Source organism: Oncorhynchus tshawytscha, linkage group LG04, assembly GCF_018296145.1.
Source record: "Oncorhynchus tshawytscha isolate Ot180627B linkage group LG04, Otsh_v2.0, whole genome shotgun sequence".
NCBI classification, from domain to species: Eukaryota; Metazoa; Chordata; class Actinopteri; order Salmoniformes; family Salmonidae; genus Oncorhynchus; species Oncorhynchus tshawytscha.
Genome location: NC_056432.1, coordinates 43,717,725 through 43,726,196, shown reverse-complemented (window position 1 = coordinate 43,726,196; position 8,472 = coordinate 43,717,725).

Here is an 8,472-nt window from a genome sequence, read left to right as displayed (position 1 = left end):
ATGTGTGTGTGTTTGTGTGTGTGTGTATCTGTGTGTGTCTGTGTGTGTGTCTGTGTGTGTGTGTGTGTGTGTGTGTGTGTGTGTGTGTGTATCTGTGTGTGTGTATCTGTGTGTGTGTATCTGTGTGTGTGTGTGTGTGTATCTGTGTGTGTGTGTGTGTGTTTGTGTGTGTGTGTGTTTGTGTATCTGTGTGTGTGTATCTGTGTGTGTGTATCTGTGTGTGTGTATCTGTGTGTGTGTATCTGTGTGTGTGTGTGTATCTGTGTGTGTGTGTGTTTTGTGTGCGTGTGTGTATCTGTGTGTGTGTATCTGTGTGTGTGTGTGTGTGTGTGTATCTGTGTGTGTGTATCTGTGTGTGTGTGTGTGTGTGTATCTGTGTGTGTGTATCTGTGTGTGTGTGTGTGTGTATCTGTGTGTGTGTATATGTGTGTGTGTGTGTGTGTGTGTGTATCTTAATCAGCAGCTTGCATGACTTGTTTAAGTGCATCAGGACCTAAAAAGGCAAGGTGCTCGTATTATTAGAATGGGAGTCAGTGTGAGTCCATCTATCTACACAGGTTCAGCAGAGTGAGTCCATCTATCTACACAGGTTCAGCAGAGTGAGTCCATCTATCTACACAGGTTCAGCAGAGTGAGTCCATCTATCTACACAGGTTCAGCAGAGTGAGTCCATCTATCTACACAGGTTCAGCAGAGTGAGTCCATCTATCTACACAGGTTCAGCAGAGTGAGTCCATCTATCTACACAGGTTCAGCAGAGTGAGTCCATCTATCTACACTGGTTCAGCAGAGTGAGTCCATCTATCTACACAGGTTCAGCAGAGTGAGTCCATCTACACATTTTCAGCAGAGTGAGTCCATCTATCTACACAAGTTCAGTAGTGTGTGTGTAGACAGTGTGTTTAATGCTATGTAATATGGCATGTGTATATGATGAAATAGTATGTTAAATGAATAGTATGTAAAAGTCTGTGTGTGTGTGTATGTGTGTGTGTGTGTGCGTAGAATATTTGTCACAATAGTTAAGGATTGTTACATGCGGCCTGTCTTTCTGTGCACACAATGACGTACTTTTCCCTATAGAGCCCTTTGACATTAATGATTTCACGTAGTTGAAGCCTGTTACTAAGGATCGTTATACCTAGACAGACAAGACCTTACAAGGTCTAATCAGCCACTATGGAAACACAAGCACACATGTCCTGTTATATCAATGCAACATCTCAAGTAACAGGACGAAGGCCACATTCATTCACCCAATAAACCTGTCTTGTCTGATGATATTATCACATGGAAAGATGTCTTATATCGTCTCTGTAACGACCAGTTCTTTAATGATACTTGATCCTAAAAGATGTTCTGATAATAATGAACTGAATTTATGTACCTCCTTTCATCTAGGTCCAGTGGTGTAAAACTCCCAGTTGTCATACTTGGGTGAAAGTAAAGATACCTTAATAGAAAATGACTCACGTAAAAAAAAGTGATAGTCACCCAGTAAAATACTACTTGAGTAAAAGTATTTGCTTTTAAATATACTCAAGTATCACAGGTAAATGTAATTGCTAAAATATACTTAAGTATCAAAAGTTAAAGTAAAAGTATAAATCATTTCAAATTCCTTATGTTAAGCAAACCAGAGAGCACCATTTTCTTGTTATTTTAATTTACGGATAGCCAGGGGCACACTCCAACACTCAGACATCATTTACAGATAGCCAGGGGCCCACTCCAACACTCAGACATCATTTACAGATGGCCAGGGGCACACTCCAACACTCAGACATCATTTACAGATGGCCAGGGGCCCACTCCAACACTCAGACATCATTTACAGATGGCCAGGGGCACACTCCAACACTCAGACATCATTTACAGATAGCCAGGGGCCCACTCCAACACTCAGACATCATTTACAGATGGCCAGGGGCACACTCCAACACTCAGACATCATTTACAGATGGCCAGGGCCCACTCCAACACTCAGACATCATTTACAGATGGCCAGGGGCACACTCCAACACTCAGACATCATTTACAGATAGCCAGGGGCCCACTCCAACACTCAGATATCATTTACAGATGGCCAGGGGCACACTCCAACACTCAGACATCATTTACAGATGGCCAGGGGCCCACTCTAACACTCAGACATCATTTACAGATGGCCAGGGGCCAACTCCAACACTCAGACATCATTTACAGATGGCCAGGGGCACACTCCAACACTCAGACATCATTTACAGATGGCCAGGGGCACACTCCAACACTCAGACATCATTTACAGATGGCCAGGGGCCCACTCCAACACTCAGATATCGTTTACAGATGGCCAGGGGCCCACTCCAACAGTTAGACATCATTTACAGATGGCCAGGGCCCACTCCAACACTCAGACATCATTTACAGATGGCCAGGGGCCCACTCCAACACTCAGACATCATTTACAGATGGCCAGGGGCCCACTCCAACACTCAGACATCATTTACAGATGGCCAGGGGCCAACTCCAACACTCAGGCATCATTTACAGATGGCCAGGGGCCCTCTCCAACACATTTACATCATACCAGGATATGTAGGGTAGCCTAGTGGTTAGAGCGTTGGACTAGTAACCGGAAGGTTGCAAGTTCAAACCCCCGAGCTGACAAAGTACAAATCTGTCGTTCTGCCCCTGAACAGGCAGTTAACCCACTGTTCCTAGGCCGTCATTGAAAATAAGAATTTGTTCTTAACTGACTTGCCTAGTTAAATAAAGGTAAAATTAAATTAAAAAATACCGGGCTGTGTTGCAGCTCTAGCTGCGTTACTACATATCCTGGCTCCATACTGGGCTGTGTTGCAGCTCTAGCTGCGTTACTACATATCCTGGCTCCATACTGGGCTGTGTTGCAGCACTAGCTGTGTTACTACATATCCTGGTTCCATACCGGGCTGTGTTGCAGCTCTAGCTGCGTTACTACATATCCTGGTTCCATACCGGGCTGTGTTGCAGCTCTAGCTGTGTTACTACATATCCTGGTCCCATACCGGGCTGTGTTGCAGCTCTAGCTGCGTTACTACATATCCTGGTCCCATACCGGGCTGTGTTGCAGCTCTAGCTGTGTTACTACATATCCTGGTCCCATACCGGGCTGTGTTGCAGCTCTAGCTGTGTTACTACATATCCTGGTCCCATACCGGGCTGTGTTGCAGCTCTAGCTGTGTTACTACATATCCTGGTTCCATACTGGGCTGTGTTGCAGCTCTAGCTGCGTTACTACATATCCTGGTTCCATACCGGGCTGTGTTGCAGCTCTAGCTGCGTTACTACATATCCTGGTTCCATACTGGGCTGTGTTGCAGCTCTAGCTGCGTTACTACATATCCTGGTCCCATACCGGGTGTGTTGCAGCTCTAGCTGCGTTACTACATATCCTGGTTCCATACTGGGCTGTGTTGCAGCTGGCTGAGTTACTACATATCCTGGTTCCATACCGGGCTGTGTTGCAGCTGGCTGCGTTACTACATATCCTGGTCCCATACCGGGCTGTGTTGCAGCTCTAGCTGCGTTACTACATATCCTGGTCCCATACCGGCTGTGTTGCAGCTCTAGCTGCGTTACTACATATCCTGGTCCCATACCGGGCTGTGTTGCAGCTCTAGCTGCGTTACTACATATCCTGGTCCCATACCGGGCTGTGTTGCAGCTCTAGCTGCGTTACTACATATCCTGGTCCCATACTGGGCTGTGTTGCAGCTCTAGCTGCGTTACTACATATCCTGGCTCCATACTGGGCTGTGTTGCAGCACTAGCTGTGTTACTACATATCCTGGTTCCATACCGGGCTGTGTTGCAGCTCTAGCTGCGTTACTACATATCCTGGTTCCATACCGGGCTGTGTTGCAGCTGGCTGCGACCTGGAAACCCCTGAGGCGACACACAGGGACAGGTTTGGGATGTCCTTGTCCCATCGTCATCTGGGTCAGGGAAGGGTTTGGGATGTTCTTGTCCCATCGTCATCTGGGTCAGGGAAGGGTTTGGGATGTCCTTGTCCCATGGTGCTCTAGCGACTCCTGTGGTGGGCCGGGCGCATGCAGGCTTCCGGGTTAGGCCAAGTGTCAACAAGCAGGAGGACGCACGGTTCTCGACCTTTCGCCTCTCCCAAGTCCGTACGGGAGTTGCAGCGATGGGACAAGACTGTAACTACCAATTGGATATGACGAAAAAGGGTTTACATTATTTTTTATAATAATAAATAATATATACAGTATATATAAATATAAAGTACAGATACACACCCCCCCCCCCAAAAGAACTTTAGTATTACTTTCAAGTATTTTTACACCACAGATCACGGTGTATTATGGGATGTACCTCAGCCCAATCTATCCCATTATACTTGTCAATATTGTAGCGAAGTCAGTCCAGACCAGGGCTTGAACCTGTGACCTTGAGATTGTCAACCCAGGACCTTACTGTATCTGTAACGCAAAGAGATCTGAACCTCTTGGCTAGGTCGCTAGGTGTTGGGTCAAGGTCGCTAGGTGTTGGGTCAAGGTCGCTAGGTGTTGGGTCAAGGTCGCTAGGTGTTGGGTCAAGGTCGCTACTATATTCAGGGAACAAGTATTGAAAAGTACATTAGATGAATACAGGATTAGTTTGAATACACACATTTGCTATCATAATGAAATGAATAACCATGACCTCGTCTGGATTAAAGCAACATCCTAGCCTGTTCTAGTGAACCAGATTGAATCAGAGAGTAACAGGAAATCCTGTGTCTTTGTTAGTATTAAATCACCTAATGTGATTTCTGTGAAAGTCCGAGGGCGTCCCAAATTGCACCTAGTCAAAAGTAGTGCACTATTAAAGGAATAGGGTGCCATTTCAGATGGGCCCTGGTTAAAAGTAGTGCACTATTAAAGGAATAGGGTGCCTTTTCAGATGGGCCCTGGTTAAAAGTAGTGCACTATTAATGGAATAGGGTGCCTTTTCAGATGCAGCCTTTGGACGTTTGTTGTGTACTTCAGAGATGAAAATCCCTGGCTCATAACCAGGTCATAAAGGCAAGAAATAGGGCAGGATTATACACTGATGGGTCCCGTCCCAAATGGCACCCTATTGGCCCATAGGGCTCTGTTCAAAAACATTGCACTATGTAACGAATAGGATGCTATTTGGGCCGCAGTATTTCTGTAACGTAATATAACCAGGGACCTAGTTTAGGATTCCTCCATCTCTTCTCTTCCCTTTCCCCTCATCTCTTTTCCTCCTCTTTCCCCTCATCTCTTTTCCTCCTCCTTCCCCCATCTGGGGCGGCAGGGTAGCCTAGTGGTTAGAGCACTGGACTAGTAACCGGAAGGTTGCAAGTTCAAACCCTCGAGCTGGTACAAATCTGTCGTTCTGCCCCTGAACAGGCAGTTGAAAATAAGAATTTGTTCTTAACTGACTTGCCTGGTTAAATAAAGGTAAAATAAAATAAATAAATACAAATTATCCTCTTTCTCCCTAGTTCCTTCCATGTCACAATGTTTATTAAATAAACCAATCCACCATCAGAGACCAAAGGACCACAAAACAATCACCTACAACAAATGGCTCCCGTCTCCCAGTTTCACTGCATTAGGTTCCCTTCATAACTCCACTTCAAAGGCTCCCATCTCCCAGTTTCACTGCATTAGGTTCCCTTCATAACTCCAATGTTCATACGAGAGAAGCGTCTTCGATCAATACCATTCAGTTGTGTTGTACTAATATAAAACATTTTATTTCATGGGGCACGAGGCTGTTGTTACAATGAAGCAGCCAGTTTAAGTGCCTCTGAGTGCACTGCTGCCTTCCAATACAATACAATACAATCTAAACAGGCAAATGTTACAGCGTCAACGATCTGTGATATGCTATTCCCTAGATGTTTCCATTCTGTCAGATGATGATAGTTGTTGATGGTAGTGACATCAGGCGGAGAATACATTCTTTACCCAACCGCATTCTAAATGCAATCACCATGGTTACGTCTAGACGGGCCAACCGCTGAACTAAATGACAATCTACAAGATGCATGTTCCGTTCATTCACCTTGCCTCATGTTTCAGCCTTGGCACAGTGTAAAATGTACATACATGACCGCAATGAATTCCATTATCCAGAATCATGCTCATTTGTCTCCAGAATGTCAACATAAAAGAATGCCTCTCACATCTAGGGGAATCATGCCTTGACATTCTCCGTCTAACAAACAGGGGCTGCTATGATGTGGTGGGCCGGCCACCTTTAAAAAAGCACTATGTCATACAAGAGTTGATCAACTATAGACCAGTGATGTAAATGCCAGCCTGGCTATTACCGATATAAAGGTGCCTTTTGAGACACAGTCATAGACAGCAGTCATAGACAGCAGTCATAGACAGCAGTCTAGACAGGGGGCTGTTGGGATGCATCCTCCTCTTACAGGGCCAGGAGTGTTTCCACACCACATGACCTGATAAATAGCAGGGAACTGGGGCCCAGAGGTTCTACCAGGTCAGGGCACATGGACTAGTCCCAGTTCCATTTGTGCCAACTCTTGTATACAGTGCATTTGGAAAGTATTCAGACCCCTTGACTGTTTCCAATTTTTGTTATGTTACAGTCTTCTTCTAAAACTGATAACATATTTTTTTTAAATTCCGCAATCTACACACAATACCACATAATGACAAAGATTTTTTTTTAAAGGGGTTTTCACATTTTTAGCAAATGTATAAAAAATTGAAAAAATAAATTACTTATTTACATAAGTATTCAGACCCTTTGCTATGATACTCAACATTGAGCTCAGGTGTGTCCTGTTGCCATTGATCATCCTTGAGTTTCTATAGCTTGATTGGAGAACACAGTGGCCTCCATTATTCTTAAATGGAAGAAGTTCGGAACCACCAAGAATCTTCCTAGAGCTGACCGCCCGGCCAAACTGAGCAATCGGGGAGAAGGGCCTTGGTCAGGGAGGTGACTAGGAACCCGATGGTCACTCTAACAGAGCTCTAGAGTTCCTCTGTGGAGATTGGAGAACCTTCCTGAAGGATAACTATCTCTGCAGCACTCCACCAATCAGGCCTTTATGGTAGAGTGGCCAGACAGAAGCCACTCCTCAGTGAAAGACACATGACAGCCCGCTTGGAGTTTTCCAAAAGGCACCTAAAGACTCTCAGACCATGAGAAACAAGATTCTCTGGTCTGATGAAACCAAAATGTAACTCTTTGGCCTGAATGCCAAGCATCTGGAGGAAACCTGGCACCATCCCTACGGTGAAGCATGGTGGTGGCAGCATCATGCTGTGGGGATGTTTTTCAGCGGCAGGGACTGGGAGACTAATCGGGATTGAGGCAAAGATGAATCGAGCAAAGTACAGAGAGATCCTTGATGAAAACCTGCTCCAGAGCGCTGAGGACTAGTTCACCTTCCAACAGGACAACGACTGTAAGCAAACAGCCAAGACAACGCAGGAGTGGCTTCGGGACACGTCTCTGTATGTCCTTGAGAGGCCAGCCAGAGCCCGGACTTGTCCCGATCTAACATGTCTGGAGAGACCTGACCTGAAAATAGCTGTGCAGCGACGCTCACCATCCAACCTGACAGAGCTTGAGAGGATCTGAAAAACTCCCCAAATACATGAATGCCAAGCTTGTAGTGTCATTCCCAAGAAGACTAGAGGCTGGAATTGCTGTTAAAGGTTCTTCAACAAAGTGTTGAGTAAAATTCTGAATACTTATGTAAACGTGACATTTCAGTTTTCTACTTTTAATAAATTAGCAAAAAGTTCTAAAAAACAGTTTTAGCTTTGTCCCTAAGGGGTTTTGTGTGTAGATTGATGAGGAAAAAACAATTGAATCCATTTTAGAATAAGGCTGTAACGTAACGAAATGTGGAGAAGGTCAAGGGGTCTGAATACTTTCTGAATGCGCTGTATGTCATCGTCACACCAAACAAATTGAGTGTTCGGAACCAACAAGGCTTTTCCTAGAGCTGACCGCCCGGCCAAACTGAGCAATCGGTTGATCAGGGAGGGGAGTTAACAATATGTTAAGGAGTTAACAATATACTGTAGCAGAAGCAGATATGGGAGTCAGGATACATATGGGAATTGTATGGGGTTCATTGCTGTGTCGACCTCTTATAATAACACACTGTATGGCTCAGCTAAAACACCATAACATGAGCCATACATGTTCAACATCACGGTTTAACTGACACTTTACATGTCATATCCAAGATACACACTGACACTGGAGTACACTGGAGTGTGTGGGTAGAGTCTAGTGAGTGTGTGGGTAGAGTCTAGTGAGTGTGTGGGTAGAGTCTAGTGAGTGTGTGGGTAGAGTGTGGGTACGGCATTTCCGGCATTTCCGTACCAAGATGGCGTAGCAGTAAGTCGTCCTGTCTCGTCGTGTCCCTGTATATATCGTCTATTTTTCGTTTTTTACATATTTTTCTTCAAAAACATTTTGCTA